The 24,278-nt window shown below is 48.8% G+C and overlaps 1 protein-coding gene and 1 pseudogene across 2 annotated transcripts in view; one reads left to right on the plus strand and one right to left on the minus strand.

The window, feature by feature from the left end:
• PRKCH (protein kinase C eta) overlaps nucleotides 1-24,278 on the minus strand; it is a 221,217-nt gene that overhangs the window by 63,000 nt on the left and 133,939 nt on the right. The window lies entirely within an intron of this gene.
• Nucleotides 8,816-10,282, plus strand: LOC308526718 (E3 ubiquitin-protein ligase ARIH2-like; annotated as a pseudogene). The gene has a single exon. The product of its transcript is annotated as an E3 ubiquitin-protein ligase ARIH2-like (transcript).

Here is a 24,278-nt window from a genome sequence, read left to right on the forward strand (position 1 = left end):
AGTGTTAAATTAGGCGCTGGGAACCCAACAGAGTAAACAGGCAAAACACAGACACAGCCTCTGCCCATACAGAGTATGGTGTGAGAGACACACATTCCTTAAAACAACAGCAAACCCAAAAGTCATATAAACAAGCAAATTTACAAATCCTGGTAAATCCTGTGGAGGAAGCCATGAGATCGGTCATCTGCTTGGGGTCAGGGGAGGTCTCTCTGAGCTAGTAGCATATAAGACCTGCAGGATGAGCACCATCAGGGGCTGATGACCAGCCTCCTCTGAGGTAGGAGGGAGGTGGGATGTCATTTTGTAAAGAAATTGGTATTTTACCAACTCAGAGAGGATGTGTACACAAAGAACCCATCTTCATTTGTAGTTTTTAGTGCTGTCAGCTTTGCTCTGAGTGTTATAGCTGAGCTGTAAGCAAAGATAGCGTGTTCTCGCACACCTATTCATCACTAGTTTAATCAGGCCCATCCTGATGAGAAGACATTACATTTTCCCACCTCCTAGTCCTGATTTTAAGACCTTGATTAGAAGGGGGTGGTGACAGTCCTCTGTATCTAAAAAACATCTCTCTATGGTCAGGACAAGCAAGAATTTAAGAGTGAGAGGGAGTGACAGGATCCACACCCACAAAAACAAAAACCAAACAGCAAAAACACAAGTTTTTTTTTTTATTGCTTAAAGTATTATGAAGAGTAGTACATATGTCTCCTTTTTTTCCCCCTTGACCTTCCCCCGACCTCCCCTCCCCCCCCAGTGTCTTGTGTCCATTGGTTATGCTTATATGCATGCATACAAGTCCTTTGGTTGATCTCTTACCCACTCCCTGCTGTAGTTTGACAGTCTGTTCGATGCTGCTCTGCCTCTGTATCTATTTTTGTTCATCAGTTTATAATGGTCTTATTACCCGTAAATGAGTGAGCTCATGTGGTATTTTTCGTTCACTGACTGGCTTATTTCACTTAGCATAATGCTCTCCAGTTCTATCCATGCTGTTGCAAATGGTAAGAACTCCTTCTTTTTTACAGCAGCATAGTATTCCATTGAAAAACACAACAACTCTTAAGGTTGGCCAATATAAGCCAACAGACAACTAAATACAGCAAGCTGTCTGACTAAGCGAAGGGCTGTCATTTGGGTGTGACTGACAGGAGTGAGAGGCAGAGTTGGGTGGGATGAGATTGGGAGTGCAGTGGTATTCCATGTTTGTTGCCTGGGGAGGGCTCAGGTGGGACGAGCGGGTCGGCGATGGGGTGGAGAGGGAAAGTGTCCGACTGAGACACATCTGAGGGCCGCATCCACACTGGCGGTTATGCTGATGTTGTGTTCCTTTGGAGGGCGGCCAAGGTGGGGGCGAGGATGAGCGGCCCGGAACCACCCTCATGGCATTTTAAAAAAATACATTTTTATTGATTTCAGAGAGGAAGGGAGAGGGAGAGAGAGAAACATCCGTGATGAGAGAGAATCATTGATCAGCTGCTTCCTGCACGCGCCCCCCCAGCTACGGATGGAGCCTGCAACCCAGGCATGTGCCCTGACGGGCAGGGAATCTTGAACCCTGACCTCCTGGTTCATAGGCCAGTGCTCAACTACTGAGCCACACCAGCTGGGCCCCTATGACATTTTTGCTAACCAGCCTGTTCAGTTCTTTCGTGGCTGTTACTGGCAGTCATGTGAATTCCAATAACCAGAAATACCTGATTACTGGAATGGGGTCAGTAGGTAAGTGGCTATTCTGGTAGTCTGTACTGGCCCAGAATTGCTAGGGCAGCAGGCATAGAAACGATGAGGGCATTCCAAGGGAAATGCCATCCATTTCTAGTCTCCCCGCCCCCCCCTCCGCCCCGCCCCTCCACTCCCCAATCATTCTCCTATCTCAAGTTTGAAAAGCCAGACCCTGGTCTAAACTCCAGATCTGGGAGAAGGAAATACTGTCTTCCAATCCTGCTCATCTCTTCTTTCTCAGGCTCCGCCCCCAGCCCTATAGGCAGGTTCTCAGATAATGGGGTTGGGGTGGGGTGGGGGTTGGGGGGAGGTGATGCACAGCAAGGAGGTCATATGCTTTAGAATGTGAAAATCCGGGTTTCCTCCCCTTCAGTCTCATTTCTCACCTCTTGTCTGGCGCCACCTAGAACAGTGGATACAACTCACAGCCCGCGGGCTACATGGAACTCTAAGTAAGCAGGAAGTGGAAACAAGCCAGCTGAGATATAATATTTAACGAAAAGTAATGGTCCATCCTCTCACAGACCTAAGATAATGTCACAAGGTAGAGAAATAAAAACATGTTTATCACCTAGCCAAATGTTTTTGCTGTGTAGCAACCCTTGTTTATTTAAACCCTTTGTCTTACTTAAAATGTCTGCTACAGAGGCAGTTAAAATCTGGCAGCAATTTCTCTGACATTTCTTGTGCAGAGGAGACAAATACCCAAAATCCCCAGCCTGTTGCAAAGAAGGCCCACTCATCAATGGGTGGTGGCAATGGTGATGAGTGAAGTGAGATAGGGGCCGTTATCAGAAATATAATGTCATTGCCTGGCCAGTGTTGCTCAGTGGTTGAGGATGAGCCCATGAACCAGGAGGTTATGGTTCAAATCTGGGTCAGGGCACATGCCCAGGTTTCGAACTTCAGCCCCAGTAGGGGGTTTGCAGGAGGCAGCTGATCGATGATTCTCTCTCATCATTGATGTTTCTAACCTTCCCTCTCCCTTCTTCTCTCTGAAATCAATTAAAATATATTTAAAAGATATAAAATGTCATTAAGCATATCCTCAGGTGAGGCATCTAGAAAGCGTGCAACAAATAGTAGTGGCTGTTGTGCGGTGACTGTGATGATGAAGATGTTTTCAGTAAAAAAAAAAGATCATAAATGTGAATGATTTCAGTTATAGTCAAAGATGCAGATGTGCACAGAGAGGATGTCTAGATAGTGACAAAAGTCAGCTCTCAATTATGGGATGTGGGATGACATTTTTTCCTTCTTATTCTTTTCAGTATCTCTAAAAATTTCTATGTTAAGTGTGAATTACTTTTACAATTAGAAACAAACCAAAGCCACGTGGACTTCCTCCATGGTTTTCTAATTTTCATCTGAAGGATGAAAACTGGGACATTGAAGGGGTAGTTCGAGGTGGTCTTAGAGAGCAGTGACTGGGCAGGGGCCGTCGGAAAGCAGATACAGACTGAGGGGCCTTCACTCCCTTGCTGCCCACTACCGGGGCCACTATTGACCACCTTCTCCCTCAGCCGTCTTTCTGATGCCTGAATTCACTGTGATCCTTGCCCCCTCCATTCGCGCACAACGCCAGTCTTGTTGGAACGACAAGCAGAGAGAGACCGAACTGGCTCTGGTTTGTTCCCAGCCTCTGCTGGGAGCCAGGGTCTGAGCTCTAGTCTGCAGGCTTACTGGAGGCTTTCAGAGATCCTTTCTGCTTCCTTTGAGGTTCTCAACAAGAAGGGACATTTTCTAAGCACTCACTCTGCCAGACTCCGGGTGGGAACCAAGTGTTGTAAAAGGAATGAGATCCCACGCTTCTCAGGAAGCTCACAGACATGTAGACAGAGCACACACCGCAGGGTGCTAAGCACAGGGGGCATAGGGTGTCACCTGGACATAGAAGGGACAGCTGAGCAGCCAGGGGTGGGACTTAGGGAAGGCTGCTAAGAGGAGCCAAGTCTCCAGCTTGAAGGATGAGGAAGCACAAGTTAGGCTGGAGCGCGGATGGAGGGGGCAGGAATCTCGGTGAATGAACAGGTAAAGTAGTGTCAGGTGTGGGTCAGGATGTCGTGACTGCAAAGAGAGCAATCTCCCAGGGCTGAGGCTGTGGGCCTGGGGCATCCCTGTACCACATACGGCTCCTTTCGTAATCAAGTGTTGGTAGAAAAAGCAAAAGGCTGGTTAGGCTGCTTCTAGTCACCCCCTCTCCAGGTCTCCACAGCTGAGAACTGCAGGACTCAGTCCTATGAACACATGGTCACTCAGCTATTGGTCTCTATCATAATTACAGGCCCGGTGTCTGAGCTAAAACAGGTGACAGCTATGGGGTTTGGCTTGGAAAGGGCTCCAGTAGGTGTTAGAACCCACCTCCCTGCCACATGAAATAAAACAGCATCAACTACAAAAACAAGTCACTCCGGCCCTAGCCGGTTTGGCTCAGTGGATAGAGTGTTGACCTGTGGATTGAAGGGTCCCAGGTTAGATTCCGGTTAAGGGCACATGCCCAGGTTTTGGGCTCAATACCCAGTAGGGAGCGTGCAGAAGGCAGCTGATCAATGATTCTCATCATGGATGTTTCTATCTCTCCCTCCTTCTCTCTTCCTCTCTGAAATTAATAAAGATATGTTTTTCAAAATCTAAAAAAAAAAAAGTCACTCCAGCTGCATGTTCCTCCTCCACATGAGCTCCAGGGGCCTGAAGGAAACCTTTCCCAGGTGGCGCCAGCCCCTTAGGAGGCAGAGGCCTGTGTGTGGAGTCCCCAGAGGAGCATAACCCCGCCTCCAGCTCCACTCCCTCCCTGTGCTGTTCAGGAGCGGGTCTCACTGAGTACCTGACACACACTCGGTCGTGCTCCACAAACCCAACTGTGAAGCAACTGCAGGAAGCCTTCTGGGCTCCCTCCGGGGAGGGAGGCAGGGCAGTGTGGGTTAAGACTGTCATGCCTCACTTCTGGGCAGGGAAGAACTCCCAAATCCCACACTGGGCAGCCATAGCAAAGGCGGCTGCTTTTACATTGAATCTATGCAGATAGCTAAGCCTGTGTAGACAGCCATCCCAGTGTTTCCAAAGTCCCTTTCCCAGAATCTGGGCCTGGACATCTGCTCAGTTTCCCTGAGGCCTCCGGCCACTCTAAAGTCAATTTGGCCCTCCCCTGCCTGGGAGAAACCTAAGGTCCCGGAGACTGGCTTCACCTTAGTTCTAAAGCCAGGTGGCCCCGCCCTTGGTCTGTCCCTCCCTCTCTTCTGTCCCTGATTCAACCAAATACAAAAGCAAATCATTAAGACAGGTGAAGAACACCTGGGGGAATAAAAGCAACTCAGACATCCCTTGGTCCCTCGCCCTGCTGGTGTGAGTTACAGGAAGCCAAGGAGCTGGTGCCCAGTTAATAATGGAACTCCTGTCATCGCCTGCCTGGCTCCATTAACCTTCTGCAGCCTGGGCCGTCTGCCCCGGCTGTTATCAGGGCAGGACTGTTCATTTGCCAGGCCAAAGGGGCTAAAAATATCCCCTGAACTGATAGTGGCTGTCAGGATAAGCGGTGTGCACTCCTAAAGCCAGAAGGATGGCTGCTTAAGAGGTCAAACTGATGGGCACTGGCATGAAGAAAAGTTCGAGACTAACGGGCTGGGTGGATGACAGTGATGTGTTAAGATGGTACCTGCGACAGGGTGACATTGCCTCAGGAGGGTGACCAGCGGGTGAGCAGGAGCCAGAGAGGAGCTCCCCTCGGGTCACTGTGGTAGACACCTTTGGAGGTGACTGTTCAGCTCACTGATCCCTGCAAACTGGACCAAGCTGGGCTTTCCCACAGTCCCTTTCCCGGAAAGTTGGAACGGAGATGTTTTAGTTTAGGCAGGAAATGAGGAAACATGAATTGGAACTGAGGCTGACTTTGTGGTGTGAGCATGTGAGATGTCTGTGTATCTAATCTATATCAAAGTGGTGAAATCCTGATGAATGAATGAACAGATGGATGAGGAGAATGAAAAAGAAACACAGCGTGAGGCAGAGACAAGCAACCGGGCAGCAGGAGTGAGCTGAGCAGGAAAACCTGGGTTCCTTATGTCTTCGCATTTCAGATCCCTGGAGAGACCTGGCCAATTTCTGCCCTTGTGTTCCAGGAGACCTCCCCTTTATCCTTAAGTCATTATTATCAGCTCTCCCTTCATTGAATGACTCCAGTGAAGTTGCTTTCTGTTACTTGCTACCAGGAGAATTTTAACTGCAACACACACCAATTATTAAGGGGCAGGAGGTTTCCTTATTTATAAATTGGAGGTAATAACATATCACGGAGATGGTGAGAGGATTAAACCAGAAGCAAAGCGCCTCGCACAGCACGGGGCCCAGAAGAGAATCTCAGCAAACAGAAGCCATTGTCATTTCTACATCACACACAGGGACTAAAGCTACCTCCTGGAGACCTTGTGCCCAGCGCCTGAGTCCTGGTGTTAGAAGAGGCAGCTCAGCCCAGTGGTGAGGGCTGCGCTCCGGAGCCAGGATGCCTGAGATGTGAAAGCAGCTCCCGCTGAGCTGTAGTTATTTTCTCTCTCTCAAAACTCTCATTTGCAAAATGGGGATAATAAGATGACGGACAGGTGTATGAGGATGAAATGACTTAAGCTAAGAGTCTCAAACAGTGCCTGGCATACAGAAAGTGCTCCATAAATGCTAGCAATTATTATTACCACCTTCTTCTTCATCATTTCCACCTCCACTGTCCCTTCAGCTGCCACAGCCACTTGCTCCTGGGGCTCTGGGCCCTTGGAAGGGCTGCAGCCCACACAGCAGTGAGCTGCCCACAACCTTGAGGCTGGGATGGTGCCTCGCTCAGGGAGCTCCCTGATGGGCAAGTAAAGAGGAATAAAATAACAGCAGGAACAGCAGCTGCGGCACCCCTGCCAACTCAGTGTGAGACAGGAATCTACAGGGTTCAAAATACCAGGAGGACGCCTAGGCCAGTGGCTGGGGCGAAGGGGCATTTCCTTGTAACACTTGGTCATGACCTTGACCTAGTGAGGAGGACTTTCCTTCTGGGAAGTGAGAGCTAAGCAAAGGGTTACAAAACTAGATTTTATAACGAAAATACGTTAACCAAGTTTCAGTTCCAGAAAGTTTTCTAATTTTCTGAGATCAGATTATAATTCATATTCTCTATTTCAGGAGTTCATACGCATACTCATTATCATTATTGCAAAGCTTGTGCTGCCCCACAAGCACTTCACAGTGAGACTCTTTGTAGTAGCTATTCTCCTCTATAAAGTTGGTTCACTTTTATCAACAGAATGAGAAAGCCTATTCTGTTTACAGAAAGAATCCATAGTTCCTACAATTGACAAATATAACTCTCATTTAAAGATGTATTACAATGTAGATGCAGCTTATCTTTTGGAAATAATTCAAAGACTAGAAACAGCAGTAAAAGTTAATGACTAATTATTGCTTTAAAGCAACGTCAATCTGGGAGCCACATCTACACTCATCTACCCGTGTTCTAAGAATTGTTTTGGAATTCTTTGTAGATGAACTAACCCTGTATCAAAAGCTGTGAAGTGCCATTAACCGCTATGGACAAGAAGGACACCTCAGTAATGGCACTGTGCTGCATTTCTTATAAGTGCCCTTGCATTGTGATTGCTCTCCGAGGAAGTCAGCTACAGGGTGAATAGGGAGTTCAAATAAACAGGAAACTGTTACTGACGTCAAAGAGGTCAGGGTGGAAAAGCACCCTTGTGAGGAAATTGCATTGCATCATGCCTGAACCAGAGACAACTGGAATTTAACCACCTTAAGAACGATTACAAAGGCTTCAAGGCAGAAACAATGAGAGAGAATCTAAGGCCTACCTTTTATTTTTGACTTATTTTGCACAGCCCAGAAGATAGCAGAAGTTAATTCAATCACCAGCAACCCCTCCATCAGCCCCTGGGCATGATCCACCCTGCCTTAGCTCAGAGAGCTTGTCTTTGGGGAGGAGCATATGTCTCCAGTAGAAGGATCCCCTAGGGACTTGCATTGCAAACCTGGAGGAACACATGGCTCTCTTTTCAGAGACCAAGTATTGTCCTCATAAACTGGATGCATTGTGGCCATGTCTTTTTTTTTTTTTAATATATATATTTTTATTGATTTCAGAGAGGAAGGGAGAGGTAGAGAGAGATAGAAACATCAATGATGATAGACAGCCATTGATTGGCTGCCTCCTGCATTTCCCCTAGTGGGTGTCAAGCCTATAACTGGGGCATGTGTCCTGACTGGGATTCGAACCATAACTTCCTGGTTCATGGGTTGACACTCAACCACTGAGCCATGCCGGCTAGACGGTGGCCATGAAACTCAACAAAGCTTCCTGGCATATACACCAGACTAGGGAAACTATGAGGTGATCTAACTTGCAGTTCAATGCACTGTGAAGCATCTGGGGCAGGATGTTCTTAATGCATAAATAAGCAGAAAACATACAATCAGGGACACGGTGAAGTCTTCCCTTCCTGGCAGAGCCCCTCTGATGTCCCTGGTCCACACACACCTCGCCCGATATCTCTGTGCTGGCCACACTGGCTTGTGCACTTGATCTTGTTTTCCATGGAGGACCTGAGACCTTCGCAGGCAGAGCCCAGATGCCACCGAGCATAGTGCCTGCACCCTGGTGAGGGTTCATAAACCCTTTTGGAACTAACATGGCAGGAGGTGATTTTTGTTTCCTGAGACAACTGAAACCAGAATGGTATGAAAGCCTGGAACAAACTGCATGGATTCCTTCCATCCACATGTTTTATGAGACTAAAGTGCAAATAGCTGAAGTGCCTTGCCCATAGTTGAAATAGTTAGTGGAAGAATTCAAGAAGCGAAGCAGGGAGAGCCCTCTGGCCTGGCACAACCGGGTCTGGCCCGCCCAGCCTCAGCAGCCGTGGGGCGGCGGCTCCTGATGTAAATTATATGACAGAATATTTGGGTAACATCTTCCTGAAAGATCTTCAAGGATTACAGAAGATAAAAACACTAATGCAGTTGAGAAGGTGGTAAGGTTTAGGGGGAGGGGGGGCGGGGAAAAATCCTGCTTTCCTGATTTGCAACTTGGCTGGATGCTAAGATGTCTGTGGACATGAATAGCCAGGGGTCTGACAGTAATGAAGAGGACTGTGACCCAAATTGCAAAGAAGAGGAAGAGGGCGAGGACCCTGGGGACATAGAGGGCTATTGTGGGAGTAGCCAACAATGTGGAGCAGCAGAGGCCGATGCCTTTGATCCTGAGGGAGTACGAGTTCATCTGCTTGACCTACAAGGGGTCTGAGGATGCTCTCAATGAGCACATGACCAGCTTGGCTGTCCTAAAGGTGTCTCATTCAGTTGCTAAATTTCTATTGGTTATTTCTACTTGCAAGTTGCAGAGATAATGGACAGATACAAGTCTAATTTGGCTCAGCTGCTCGTTGAGGCTCAAGTTCAGCCTGATCCATCGAAACATGTCCCCACAGCCCATCCCCTCACCACTGTGCAATGTGTATGCAGTTTGTGTGGAGGGAAAACCTACTCTCGCTGGTCTGCTAGCACCAGTTTTGCTGCAGCTGCTGGGAGCACCACTGCTCAGTACTTGTCAAAGATGGGGTGGGTGTGGGAGTCTCTTGCATGGCTCAGGACTGCCCACTTTGAACACCAGAGGACTCTTTGTTTCCATTATTGCCCAATGAAGAGCTAAGAGACAAATACAGGTGCTATCTCTTCAGGGACTATGTGGACAGTCATTGCCAACTCCAGCTGTGCCCTGGTGCAGACTGCCCTAGGCTCATCCAGGTGTCAGAGCCCAGAGCTCGCCAAGTCCAGTGCGATCAGAGCAACGAGGTCTTCTGTTTCAAGTGTCATCAGATGTATCCCGCCCCCACAGACTGTGCCACAATCTGGAAATGGCTCCGGAAGTGTGCCGATGACTCTGAAACAGCCAACTACATTAGTGCTCACACTAAAGACGGTCCCAAGTGCAACATCTGCATTGAGAAGAACAGAGGTTGCAATCACGTGCAATGTTCCAAGTGTCCATACAGCTTCTGCTGGATGTGTCTAGGAGACTGGAAGACCCACGGCAGCGAGGATTCTGAGTGCAGTAGGTGTAAGGAGAACGCCAACATTGTCAACCAGAGCCAGCAGGCCCAGCCAGGGAGGCCCTCAAGAAATACTTGTTCTACTTTGAAAGGTGGGAAAACCACACCAAGAGCTTGCAGCTGGAAGCACATACCAGGAGATTCATGAGAAGATCCAGGAGAGGATCATGAATGATCTGGGGACGTAGATTGATGGGCAGTACCTACAGAACCCTGCCAAGCTCTTGGCCAAGTGTCAATACAGCCTGCAATACACATACCCATGTGTATACTACATGGAGGCTGGGCTCAGGAAGAAGCTGTTTGAATACCATCAGGCTCAACTGGAGGCTGAGATTGAAAACCTATCATGGAAAATGGAGTGTGCAGACCGCTATGACAGAGGGGACTTGGAAAACCAGGCGCACACAGCCGAGCGGCGGAGGAGGGCACGACACCTAGGCTGGACACGGACATGCTAGAGCAAGCAAGACGTGGCTGTGAGATCTCCCCGCTACTGTACTGCATGCTGGGGGCTCTGCCTTTCATAACCCCAGGTAGCAGCCAGGGCCCCACTCCTGAGAGACACTGGCCACATACCTTCGTCAGTTTGTTTTGTTTTCATCTTTTTGCTTTTTGTTTCTATTACGTTAGAGGCCCTGTTGAATTGGCCTCTTCAGGATTTTTAATTACCCCTGGATGGGAGGGAGGGAACATTTTTACAACTTAGGTAATTTTCAAAGGTTGGACAATTGTACAAACAAAAGGCAAAGCAATCATAGAATTACACAGAACCCTTTAAAAACATAAATTGGCATTGGAGCGTTTAGAAGAAAAGAAGTGGGTCTGCTTGATGCCACTTTGGGCCCCTTTATGAAATTTTGGATTTTCTCTTTTACGGTTCAAATGTAATTGTAAAGTAAATACATGAAAAATTGAGGAAAAATACTAAATACAATGGCCCATAACCTTGGCACTCAGAGACAGAAGCCCAAATGTAAGGAGAAACAAAAATATTTATGGCTTTTAGCATCCAGAGAACTGGAGATTTCAGGGCAAAATGATTTTAACTAGAATTTATTTTCCCTTTACATCCTATTTATACTTAACACCCGATAGCATGCTTAAAGAAAGAGAAAATAAACAAATATAACCTTCCTTTTTCACTTATACTACCTATTTCCTGATGTACTTAGTCATCAAAACCATGATTTTTTTAAACAGTTACATACTATTCTCAATGACATTTCTATGCAGTCCTACAATTAGCTGCACTTCTAATCAAGCAATGGAAATGAGGGGACATGGTATTAATAGTCTAGTTAATAAAGATAATTTAAAGATAATTCAGTCTGGAAACATAGGCATCTCAGAGTAGATTACTGCTAACTGAACATGGTATTTTATTCTGAATTACATTCCCAAATCTAAACTCTGAGTTTAGATTCATGTCAAGATAGCTTAGGTGATTATTTACTTTTTAAAAAAGGTTTACTTACTTAAAAGTATGCACTATAGGATTCATTTAAACCATATTTCACACAGAGCAATTCTCTTTATAAAGATTTTGGTCTAAGCACCAAATGGCAGCAGGTCTATTGACAATATTTATGGATTTAGTTTGTATGAGGCTATAGAATAAAGAGTAGAAATGCCATTTACTTAGGTCATCTATCTATCTATCTATCTATCTATCTATCTATCTATCTATCTAAGCCCAGCAACCGGACGGCGGAATGACCAGAATGACCAGAACAACTGCTGGCTATGACACACATTGCAGCAGCCAACCGGCCTGATCCGGCCCCCAACACCCTGATCAGGGGCAGGGCCAGCCGGCCAACCGCCCACGGTCCCTACCCTCAGCTGGTCTGGCCTGATTCCACCAGTGCACGAATTCGTGCACCATGCCTCTAGTTTTTACATAACAGATGTTCCAAAACTTTGCAACCTCTCAAAGCAGCCAAGATTTCATCTCTTCCTCTGATCTGTGGATGACTGAGATCTTTCTGCCTCAAGGGAAGAGACCCTGCATTTGTCTGATTAAACATTTGCCCAGTTAGAGAAGTAGTGAATTGGCCAAGAATATCCCACATCTGCCTCAAGACGATGCCTGGGAATCCACAGGCCAAGAGCCTCTTCCTTCCTCCGCCCCACGGTGCACAGTGCGCCCTGAAGTCTGTTAGAAGGTGCGTTCCACGTGCTATTTTGAGCTTGGTTCTTCCAGTGAGGCCTCAACATGCTCTCCTTGGATCCTCTCTCTGGCTAAGAAACGAGATGTGTTCAAGCAAATGACTCCCCACAACCTCTTCCCAAAGCCTTTCTGCAATATGGGTGAAACACTGATCTCCACTGTCCACTGAGGAAGGAAGATGCAGACCCTGCTACAGTGGGAGGGGGACCAGAGTCAAGAGGCAAGTCTAATCGGACGAGGGGCCAAATGATCAGAAATGGATGAAACATTTGCCCAGAAGAGAGGGCATTGTGTTAGCTTCATAGAGAAGCTTCAGTTGGCTACATGGAGTTCAGATGTGGGGAAACCTCACCCCACATCCAGTGGGTGCTTTGAGTCTTTTGTGAACTGACTTCATCTGGCCACTTCATTCTTCCTCCTGTGAAATCACTTCCTTCTGATTCTTCATGCGGATTCCTTTCCACCTTTCTCCACTCTTACTTAGAATTCCCTTTCCAGCTCTCCTCTCTTCTCCATCTATTAACACCTACTGAACTATTTTAAATTGTAGCTTCTACCAAGAGGACACTGATGACAACAAAATCTAATCTCCCATCTGAACCCCGTTTCTGAGCAAGAAACATCTTATCCCTGGATTTCTTTCGAAGTGAATTCATCATATTCTCTTCTCCCAACTGGCTGGAACGCTGGCCTTTCCTCTCAATTTCACCTCCTTAGTGTTTCCTTGACTTCACTCCCTCCCATGACCACTGCCTTGGAGCAAGCAGGTCCAGCAGCTGACTGGTTCAAGATCCTTCCCAGTCCTCTTCCCCCAGGTCCCCCTCCTGCAGACAGCCACCAGGGAGCACCCCCAATTCCCCCTCCTGCAGACAGCCACCAGGGAGCACCCCCAACTCCCTCTCCTGCAGACAGCCACCAGGGAGCACCCCCAACTCCCTCTCCTGCAGACAGCCACCAGGGAGCACCCCCAATTCCCCCTCCTGCAGACAGCCACCAGGGAGCACCCCCAACTCCCTCTCCTGCAGACAGCCACCAGGGAGCACCTCCTCAAATGTAAATCTCACGTTGCTCCCTGACCTGCCAGATCCTTTTACCTCCACAATTGAGGGCAAGCTTCTTAGCAATGGATGTCAGACCCAATTATGGCTTTGCTTCTTTTTCACTACCCCTTGTTCCTCCCCTACATTCCTGCTGCATCAAGCCTTTTGGGGTTTCCTAGGCACATCACACATTTTAATTCTCTGCCTCTGCGCTGAATCACCTGTCTGCGAGGCCTGTCCCTCCCGCCCACTCTATAATCGCAGGGCTCCTATTCATCCTCCAAACCCAGCTCAGACAGCCCTTCCTCTGGAGCCCTTCCATCCTCCCCAAGGACCACGTTGTGACTCTTGTCTCCATCACGGTGTTGTTGGAATCTGTGTTTAGCATGACCCTTGGCTGAAAGTAACTGGAGGACGGACCCATGTTTTGTTCTTCTATGTGTCTTCAATCCCTGGCACATATGTGTGCTCAGTAACACTTACTGAGTTGCTTTAAAAAGGCAAGATAGACACAATATTACCATTCGATATAGAATCAGCCAGTGTGTCTAGTGGCAGGGGTCCTCAAACTACGGCCTGCAGGCTGCATGCCCGCCACTGTGTGCATAGGAATTTGTTCATAGTTTTTTTTTTAAACTATAGTCCGGCCCTCCAACGGTCTGAGGGACAGTGAACTGGCCTCCTGTTTAAAAAGTTTGAGGACCCTTGGGTTAGGGTTTACTTTCAATATTTAGGAGACCACTCAGTTTTGAAAAGAGCATCAAAGGTATCTGTATCTTTAAGATGATATGACATTTCCATGCGAGGGAAACAAAAGAAAGAAAATAGCCATTTGTTTTCCTCAAAGCACGTTTGTATTGCTACCAACACATTTGTCTACACTGGTTGGAAAATGTTTCTTCAAGTTTTGCTTATCACAGATAGGCATCCCTGTGAATTCAGGGTGGAGGTGACGATTTTCATAAAATACCACCGATTCTATGCCTTGACGGTAAAGTGGAAGTAGAAACATTCAATGCCAAAACAAGAGAAGTTGTGGTATTTCAAGTGCTGACTTTTAAACACACCCAATTTTAAATATATGCTCACAGAGCTAATCTGCTCCCTACTCGCCTCCAGGCTCTGCTAATTCTGCCTTATCACAGCAGGCTTCCCCGTCCAGAACCCCTGGTACCTGAGAACCCTCCCTCATAGTCCACAGACCCTGTGCACTTCCGCTGTCCTCCCAGCCCAGGGCCCCAGTCCCGGCAAGTGCCACAGTGCAGCCACCGATAGCTGGGCCCCAAACAGGAACTTGGCCTGTCCACAAACTCGGGGGTGGGGGGGGGGGGTGGGGAAGATAATGCTTATATTTTATACAGAAGATGTGACACTCTTTGCTTTGGCCCCTAATAAGTAAAGTGATCTTCTAGCCACTTGACTTCTCATATGTAGGACAGGCCACTGAACTGACATTCTCACAAGGCAGTGACATTTGGCAGCATCTGGAGACATTTTTGGTTGTCACAACAAGGGAGGTGCTACCGGCATGTAGTGAACAGCGGCTGGCGATGCTTCTAACTCTACGATGCACAGGACAGCCCCCCTGACAAGGGGTTATCCCACCCCAAATGTGAGCAGGGGGCCAATGACATCGCATTATGCAAATGAGCGATTTTTAAAGTTATATCTTTTTGCTGGAAAATTCACTAGCCATTTGATTATTAAAACTATTAGTGGACAACAGTGTGGTGACTGCGGGTGGGGAGAGGGAAGTGGAGGGAGGTGGAAGAGGGCATAGAGGGGATAAATGGTGATGGAAAAATAAAATGAGCCATTAGACCTGTCGGTGAGGTCAGCGTGGTGGGGAGAGTCCTGAGCCAGAAGGAAGGGAACTCCCTCCTTCAGGTGGGTCCTGGAGCCCGAGTGCAGAGGACAAATCAGGCTAATGGACAGGCACTCCCACAGGCTTCCGGAGGAGAACCTTCACTGGCTCTAGGTCAACTCCCCCTTATCTGTTCCCTACGTTGTCGGTTGTGTTTCATTCAACTGAACCGCCTTTCACCACTGGCTCAGAAGGTCTGGCCAGGTGTGGACACCGGCTAGTTCCATGGCTCAAGGAGACCATGGCTTAGAGCTCCCAGGAGTGAGAGGCGCTTAAGAAGAACAGGGAAGACCACCTGTCCACGCACAGAGAGAAACGGGTGCTGGGTGGGGGAGGGGTTTGCTGGAAGAGCTCTCCTCTCTTGTTTTGGTTGGGAATTACACGTGACATCATTTGAATGTTTAAAATATCGTATACCACACGCCATAAGAATGGAATTAAGAGGCTCTGGGAAGAGTTCCAAGACTCCGTAACACCTAAGTGATAAATCATTACAGGCCGTCCTAGAAAAACAGGTAGGGGTGAGCTGTAAATACAGCCTGCTCTTTTGCTCTACAAACAGACTAAAAGTTGGACAACTCGCACAGAAAGGAAACAGAAACTCCCTGGGTGGCCCTGAAGGGAAGACAGGGCTGCCAAAGCCCCCCAGCGGAGCGGGGAGGGTCTGCAAGGTGTTCGCTGACAGCAGAGGCAGGAAGATCAGTCCGCCCTGGGACAAGGGCTTATTTGGGGTGCGCAATGTCCCTGTAGCCGCGTGCAGGGGCTGTCGGTAAAGGGACCAGTCACCCCAGAGGGACAAGGAAGACTCCCCAGAGAGCAACGGTGAGCGAGGGAAGCAGGCTGGGCGGCTCTTCCCATTACTTCTGCTCCGGGCCCCCAACCCCAAAGTGCCAGGGAACCCATCACCCCACAGAGGCAGTGCCGGCTGCTTGTGGGCCTCCTCGCGATCATAATCCCCATCAGGTTCCAAATTCACTGCACCCGTGAAAGAAAAGTGCGCTGCCTTTGCACATGGACTTCCAGACAAGTCCCTTCTAAGCAGATGACTGCTCTGAGCCTGCCCTCGTCAGCCATCCAGATACATGTGAACAGCCGGCCAGGCCCACGGAGGCCCCGGGCACAGCTCCCCAGGGCAGGGTCCACGCTGCGCCTTATACCCTGCTGCGTGAAGGCACGCAGAGCAGGTTTGCTACTGAAAGCATACCTTCGGGCCTCACCTGGCAGGGGGCCGTTCTCTCCTCTAACAGGTGGGCTGGGTTTATGTGGCCAGACAGGGCCCATTCTGCCAGGAGGGCTCCTGGCAAGCTCTGGGCCTAGAAGGGGTGTACACAGCTGGGCTTCTACCAGGGATGAAGTCATTGTGGAAAACGCACGTACCTCAAAGCTAGAATAGATTATGGTCTGCGGTTTCCACCAGAGCAGTCAGCTTTTTACACTGCACGATTCTGTTTTCTGGGTGGGGGGTGGGGGTAGGGGTGGGGATACGAGGACCCACTGTAGCCACTTCCACGTGCAGCTTCAGGCGCTGGCCCAAAGGCCCCCGTCAGTCAAGGCTGGAGACACCCAGCGTCCTGAGGAAACACCTCCCATCCCGATGCTGCTCGAAGCTCAGGTGCTTGTTGGTGTGTTAGTCTTAGAGCCACGCTGGCCCGTTCCTGTGGAAAGACTGACTCGCAGGCAAGGCTGTCCCCCTGCATCCAGTGTTTATTTTCGATGCCACTTCCTGTTGCACACGATGCCTGCGTTTGCTCTGTGCGAGCTGCTGCACACTGCTGTTCCATGTGTATTCTCTCCTCTCCCCAGCTAGACTGAGGAGTAAAAGAACGGCTCCTCTCACCTGGTGCTCAATTGGTGTGACCCCGGAATGATGGACTTTCACAAACCTATTTGGCAGATAACCCATCACATTAAAAAAAAGTATTTTAAATGTTTTTATTGATTTAGAGAGGAAGGGAGAGGGAGTTAGAAACATCAATGATGAGAGAGAATCATTGATCAGGCCCACAACCCAGGCGTGTGCCCTGACTGGAATTTGAACCATGACCTTCTGCTTCATGGATCGATGCTCAACCACTGAGCTACACCACCCGGGCAGCCCATCACATTTTTATTCCCAGAGCCAGTCCTGGCACGTCCAGCCCAGGGCTTCCAGGCAGGGCCCTGTGAGGCCAGAGGAGCTCTGGTTGGCAGTCTCCCAGATGGTCGGGGAAAACCATAACCGAGACTCCCACCATCGAGCTGCATGGGTCACAGGGAAACAAGGGGCCAAGTCTGACCCTGGCAAGTCTCAGACACATCAAGAGAGCTTGTGCACAGTCCATGAGCCGTATTCCCAAACACAGGCCGGGGTGGTGGGTCTACGTCATCCATAATGACTGTGGCGAGCGACATCAAGGCCAGTTACAACTGAATAACCTCAAACTGCAACAAAAAAGCACATGCCAACCCTTTCAAACCCGTTTGTCACAGGGAGTCTCCTGGCAGTCCCACCCAAACAGAGCGAGCCAAGGGAACAGCACGAACCTCGGCCTCTCTCATTTCCCTCTCATTTCCACGGCCCTGTTTACCCCCGAGAACTGGGAAGCCTGCAGGCCCGAGAGGACAAGGCAGAGGTCCCAATAACCCCCTGCAACCAGGGGCTGGAGACGGCCTGGGTGCACTCTGTCCCCAGACGGAACGCTATTGATAGTTGGGATCATGCCCAACTGGGAAACACCGTGTTCTGGCTCACTTTCTATTTTTATCTGAGCCAAAGGCAAGTTACAACCAATGACCCATAAGGGGACCGAATCAGATTTGCGGTAAGTCACTGCTCAGGGGGATAAGAGGAAACCTAGTTCCAAACATACAAGGGAAAATATCCTCCAGTATTTCATAAAAGGCCACACAACCATATATATATATATATATATATATATATATAGAGAGAGAGAGAGAGAGAGAGAGAGAGAAACTGCCTTTATTCCTGGCGAATGTCACTATTCTCAGCTGCGCACATTCCACAGAGAGCACATTTCTACATGTGGCATAATGGCCCTGGCGTAGATTAGTGAGCCGGAGGGACCCAGGGTCTGACTCTCCTTGCTTTGAGACCCGGGGCAAGTTATTTAACTCCTCTGGACCCTGGTTTCCGGATCTTTACAATGAGGATAACCGTTTCTGTACCTCCCCAGATTGTTTTGGGTATTAAATGAAATGTTTCATTCAACAGGTATTTATGGAATGCGATAATGTGCAGTTTTATGGACACTGGTAATGATATCATGCATCTAAAACATATGCCAGGGTCTCAAAGGGGAGCAGCTGTTGCTCTTTCTTCACCCAGCCATTCTGCAAAGCCCATGCACTAAGGCTCTGAGAATGACCAGCTCACTGGAGGCATCCACAGAGGCCTCCGGAACCCTCCTCCCTTGGGGGGCAAGTCTTCCAGCTTTTTCCATTGCTCTTCCCTTCTCCTCACCTAACCCACCATCTCAGAGCTTTGTTCCCTTAACCCAGGGCATCACTGTGACTCCAAGCACAGTAGGGGGGGTGGGGGTGGGGCAAATGCTACTCCAGGAACCATATGTGCCTTCTCATCCCCAGGCCAGCTGCTGGCAGCCGCTCAGCAGTCAAACAGGCGTGGTTGCCCCTGCCAGATGCTCCCTGAACACTCGGCAAGGAAAGGCAGGGCTGTGCAGGGCTGCGGGGCAGCCTCCCAGCCCCCAAGTGCAAAAAACCAGCCCGAGGGTCACTTTCTGGAGGCATCTCTGCCGACAGGTCTCTGATGGAAGAACGTAGGATTCAAGTGGGGGGCTTCTCTGGAAAAACATCAAAAGCAGGGAACCTTCCTCAAGACAAGCCAGAATTAGGACCCGGGACTCGCGTGCAAAAGGCTGCAGCGTAGTCACCTGTCTGATGAAATTCTGGAAGGTTCATCATTCCAGGGCCACATGACTCACTTGTGTCTATTTTTCCTGCCTGTCTGTCTGTCTCAACACAGGCACATGCACATGCACATACACATACACACACACCTTTGCTATGGAGAAAATAATACAGAGAAAAGAATGTTTTGGTGACATGTTTTAAGCCTGGTTTCAGTAGACTGAAGGCATTTTGCACAAGCCATGTACGGGCAGCATCTAGCTCACAGGAGTCCAGGACCCCCTGCCCTGCACGGGCAGGATTTCTGCTCTGCGGAGTGACACGGGGGAGTGGCTTCTTACGTAAAGCGATGCCCTGCCAGGAGCTCTGGGCACCTGCTTTGTGGACGACCCTGGCAGGCTGACACGCAGTGGACATCCAGACACACATCAGTCAGTAGCCCGCGTGTCCTGAGGAAAGAACCAACAGGTAGAGAGAGAGCAGGAGAGAGGGGAGAGCACTGGGCCTCGGTCCCTGCAGAGCAGTGGTTCTCCACCTTCTGGCCCTTTAAATACAGTCCTCATGTGTGACCCAACCACAACATTATTTTCATGGCTACTTCTTAACTGTCATGTTGCTACTGTTATGAATCGTCATGTAAATACCTGATATGCAGGATGGTCTTAGGCGACCCCTGTGAAAGGGTCGTTCGACCGCCAAAGGGCTCGCGGCCCACAGGTTGAGAACCGCTGCTGTAGGGGGAGGGGCCCTGCAGTCTGTGGCCCACCTGCCTACACAACATGTCCCAAGGCAAACCTGAGCATCCCCCAAAGAACGGGCTCTGCATGGCTCACTGTGCGGACCTGGCAGGGCGCAGCCTCAGATGTTTTCCAAATGGAAACCTTTGCTTCAGTGAACTGGGTCTCTGAACAAAGACGGAAGCATCTGACCAGTATTTACTCCGCCGCTCCCCTTCCTGCTACTGCGGAGCCTTTGTTCTTCCCTCTGGGCACCAGGAGGAGAGCCAGAGTGGAAGCCCTGAGCTGGGGGTGGGGGTCCCGGATTCCAGGCCATAAATGCCGGGGCCCCAGCTGCTGACACAGCAGTCACTGGTGAAGATGAAAGGAGTGTGACGGGAATGTAACCTGAAAGGGTGGGGAAGGCGGCCTGCACCCCAGACAGGCCCTCCCTGGCGTAATAATGCCTCCCTCCTCTCACCCCCATTGTTAAAGAAATATAACCACATGACTGAAATGGGTACGTAGGAAAAAGAAAGAAAATCACCCTTACTTTCACTGCCTTTGTACAGTCCCTGATGGCTTATTGGCATAATTTCCTTCCAGTCTTTTTTTTTTTTTTTTTGGAGGGGCCAGGTGTGGCAGTTCACTGATAGGGATAAGGGCCAGTAATCATCACAGATTCTGTGTTATTTCCTGGGCTCTAACCTCCTAGTTCTACCATTTACTGTACTGAATTTTGGGCGAGTGACTCAACTCCTCAGTGCTTCACTTTTTCACTCAGCAAAGTGAAGACAATAATTGTACCTGTCTTACAGGGCTGTTGTAAGCACTGTGAATAATACATGTTAGGTGCTTATGACAGCATCTGACACATAATCATTTAACTGCTTAACATTCAGTGATCTCTTTAGTGGCTGAAAATCTTCACCAAAAGCTATAGAAATTAAGTAAAATTCTATTGCTAAATGCTGCAGTTGTTTTCAGTATTTTCCTGTTATAAAAATAATGCACTGAAAATTAAACTTCTTTATGCATAACACTTATTCTATATTCCTTATGTTGTTTTCTTAGGCTAGATTATCAGAAACACAATAAGCAGATCCAAGAGTATTAACATTTTTACGAGTCTTGATTCAGATGATCAAATAACTCACAAAGTGCTAGGATTTACAATGCTATCAGAAACAAAGAGGATGCCAATTAATGATATACTAGGACTTGCCGGTAACATGTATTATTATGCAAAAATCAGGGGCAATCATTTATGGGCTTACAATCCTACTTAAATATTTGAAGTTCAATTGAAGTTGAATAGATGAAATTTGCTTACTTATTGTTTTGTTCCAAGAACAATAGGAGTTTCCAAATTCCTACTTTGGGGGTGTTTGCTCCATCCTCCGATGTGGGGTCTGTGCTGGCCACGGGAGAAGCCCCAGGACATTTTCCTTCGGTGTGGGAGGGAAGTGGTCGCTACCACAATGAGCTACTCACTTGTGAATAGTGTTGCGTGTGTACAAAGCATGTCTGCATCCTCTCCTTTGGCCCTCACAGCAGTCCTGCTTTCATTTTAACCACGAGAACCTTAAGGTTCAAAGGCATTTACGGCAGGCTCGCTCACGCCATTCAGAGGGAGCAACACAAAGTTGGAAGAATGCAGGTCTGCCCTTTCCAAGGGCAATGCTGCTTCCTCCCAGCAGGCTGGAGGGCAGCCAGGGCAGACGGGAGGAGGTGCTTAAGGAGATGCTGAATCGATGACCTACATGTGGTATAAGACCATGACTGCTGGGTCCCAGCACACAGCGGGGGCCCCAGAGTCAGCCTGACCCAGAGCCGAACCTTGTCTCCACCACTCACAGTCTGAGGAACCCTCAGCAAGTTCCCTTCCCCCTTTCTCTGGCCTTCAGAGGCGCTCATTCCGCAGGGCCGGGCAGGAGAGGAGAGCCGTTTCTACAGGCTCTTCACAGTGAAACGAAACTTTGCAGATTTCTCCCGGGGAGACTGTCACAGCCCAGCATTACACACTGGTGAGCATCTCACGTTAGAGGCCGGGGCCCGGCCAGGCTCAGTAGCTGGAAAGTAACGATCTGCCTGCGGTCATTTCTCAGAGTCACTAACCTGTTCTGTTCGTTACAGTTAGTTTCTCAACAGCACATGGGGAGAGTCACTGAGGATTTCTGACAGATGGGCAGACGCACAGCAAGCAAATGCCGCACATGTTGCGGCGTCTGGTACCTTGCAAACCTGAAGGAAGTCATAAACCACGGCAGGATGAAAACTGTATGTCTCTGCCCTCGGCATGAGAAAAACCCACTCGATTCTTTTAACTTGGTTCCCCCTATTTTATGGTCTGGGTTTAGGGCTGCAGAGAATGCCCTTTCTCCTTTGCGTGGGAGGCGTCTACTACAAAGCACAAATTCTACACCCTGATGTCAGTTTCTGTCTCTGGTGGAGAAAGGAAAATCACCTTGCAGTGACGACTGCCATCTTGTGGCCACGCAGGAAATGCCACTTGGAAAAAGATGGCCAATGCTACTGAAGGCTTAACCTCATGAACACTGGAAACCAAGTGGCCACTGCTATTGTGGCATATTGTGTAATTTATGATCTTCTAGAAAAGTCTGCATTGTACACATTACTTTCATGGGCTCCTAATCTGTTCCAAGTTAATTTCTTGTTCTACTTGACCATCACGAAGGCCTACTGTCCGTGACACCTCTGCCTGCCTCCGTAGAATTGCAGGGACTCCCTGGAGGTAGGTATGAGACACGTTGTTATTTTTTCATGCGAGTAACTTCAGACAACAGCCACTGCACAACCAGACTTAGGTTCACTAAATGCCTGTCCACTGTCTGACTCAAAGGTAACCAACTGATTGAGATCATCTAACCTAATGTCACAGGAAACCATCTGCTCTTTGGCTCAGGCCCTGGGAGGATGACCTGAGCCATAGCTGCCCTGCCATTTGGTTCATGGTATGAGCACAAGGCTCAAACCCGAGATGCAGGCGGGTGACCGGTATCACCACCAAATGGTACCATCCTTTTCCACGAGGGTGTTTCACGAGCTGTCACCCCCCTCGTCTCCGAGAAAACATCTGGATGAAGGGGATGAGGACGGGAAAAGGCTTTATAGCAGGCAAAGTGAAGAGCACAGGAAACAGGATTTTGGGGACAGCTCAGGCAGCAGTGGAGGACAGCAGGACTGGAATTCCACAAGAACCATGGACCCCAGGCCTGGGAACAGAGAACCAGGGGAGGGGTGATAGGGCAGCATGGAAGCCAGGGCTGCCTGGAGGCACCACAGACCATGAGGTGAGGGGGTTGTGGCCTCCAGGAGCCCAGACCGTGAGGAGGAAGGAACGAGTGCAGGGGGCACGTGGCCTAAGAAGCTGTTAGCTGCCACTCCCGTTCTTTCCAATGTGCTTGGACAGCATGGAGTACACACTGTGTGTCCCCTTTCACACATCCTCCCCGCTCCCAGCTTCCAGCCTTTCCTGCCCCGCCCATTCTCCAGGCTGCACGTGGTTGCTTACAACAAGGATTTGAACACAGGGGACCTTTAAATACCTGTGAATGCTCAGCTTCACTCACAGTCAGAAAAATGCAAATCAGAATTTGGAAGAACCCTTTTTCAACCCCTCCGATCATCAAAACGATAGATAGCAAGCTGTGATGGGGGGTGGGGAAATCGGTCCTCTCATGGTTTGGGCGTGTGAATTTAGAAATTCAGCAAGCAAGTGGTAAGAACCTGGGCTCTGTAGTCAGACTGCCTGGATCCAAAACCTCTGCCACTTGGAAGCTAAATGCCCTTGTGCCTCGGATTCCTCATATGTAAAACGGGAGTAATGCTAATAGAACTTACTTCACAGGGTTCCTGTAAGGATTAAATGAGACAGTATACAGAAAGCACTTAGAACAATGCCTAGCATATAGGTGGTAAAATGTTAGCTGCCTTTAACCGCTATGGGGGAGAAGGCCAATTGGACTCAGTCAGAATTTTAACAAGCAACACAAATTCATATAGTGTATCACCTACATATATAAAAAGCTAAGCGACCATCCAACCGTCCAACCAGCCAGTAGGTATGACGTGCACTGATCACCAGGGGGCAGATGCTCAATGCAGGGGCTGCCGAGCTGCGGTGACTTGGCAGTGGTGATTCTCAGGTGACACGCCCTGGAACCAGAGAGGAGGGAGTCCGATTCCTCTCGGGGCCACGTGATTCCACCTTTGGCCATGGGCTATGTTTTTGCTGGGGCACTCTCAACCCTGAATCTGGTTTACTGCTGAGCTGCGGTGACCACAGATGCCCTTTGAGCTGCAGTGCCGCCCTGGGTGTGGCCGGCTAGGGAGGGATGGTGGAAGGTTGGCTCCAGGGCGTGTCTGGCCCATCTTGCCCAGTCCCACCCCACCGGCCACCTTCTAATTAATTTCCTTTCAATGTGCACGAATTGTGTACCAGGCCACTAGTACAGAAATAACAGCACAATATATAAAAATAGAAGCACAAGGGGACTCCCTGCAACACTGATTGAAATAAGAGACTGGGTACATCCAACTGGGTACATAGCAACAAAGTAAAATAAATTGTGTCATGGTCTCAAAATGGAATACTATGCAGCCATTAAAAATGAGGCAGCTATGTATATACAAATATGAAAGAATCACCAAGATATATTATTACATTTTCAACAAAATAAGGTATAGAATGGTGGGCAATGTATACCACCATTTGTATTTTTAAAAAATAAATATGAATGCATAATTGGTATGTATGTATGTTTTCATGTGCAA

This window comes from Myotis nattereri, assembly GCF_964212035.1.
Source record: "Myotis nattereri genome assembly, chromosome: 1".
NCBI classification, from domain to species: Eukaryota; Metazoa; Chordata; class Mammalia; order Chiroptera; family Vespertilionidae; genus Myotis; species Myotis nattereri.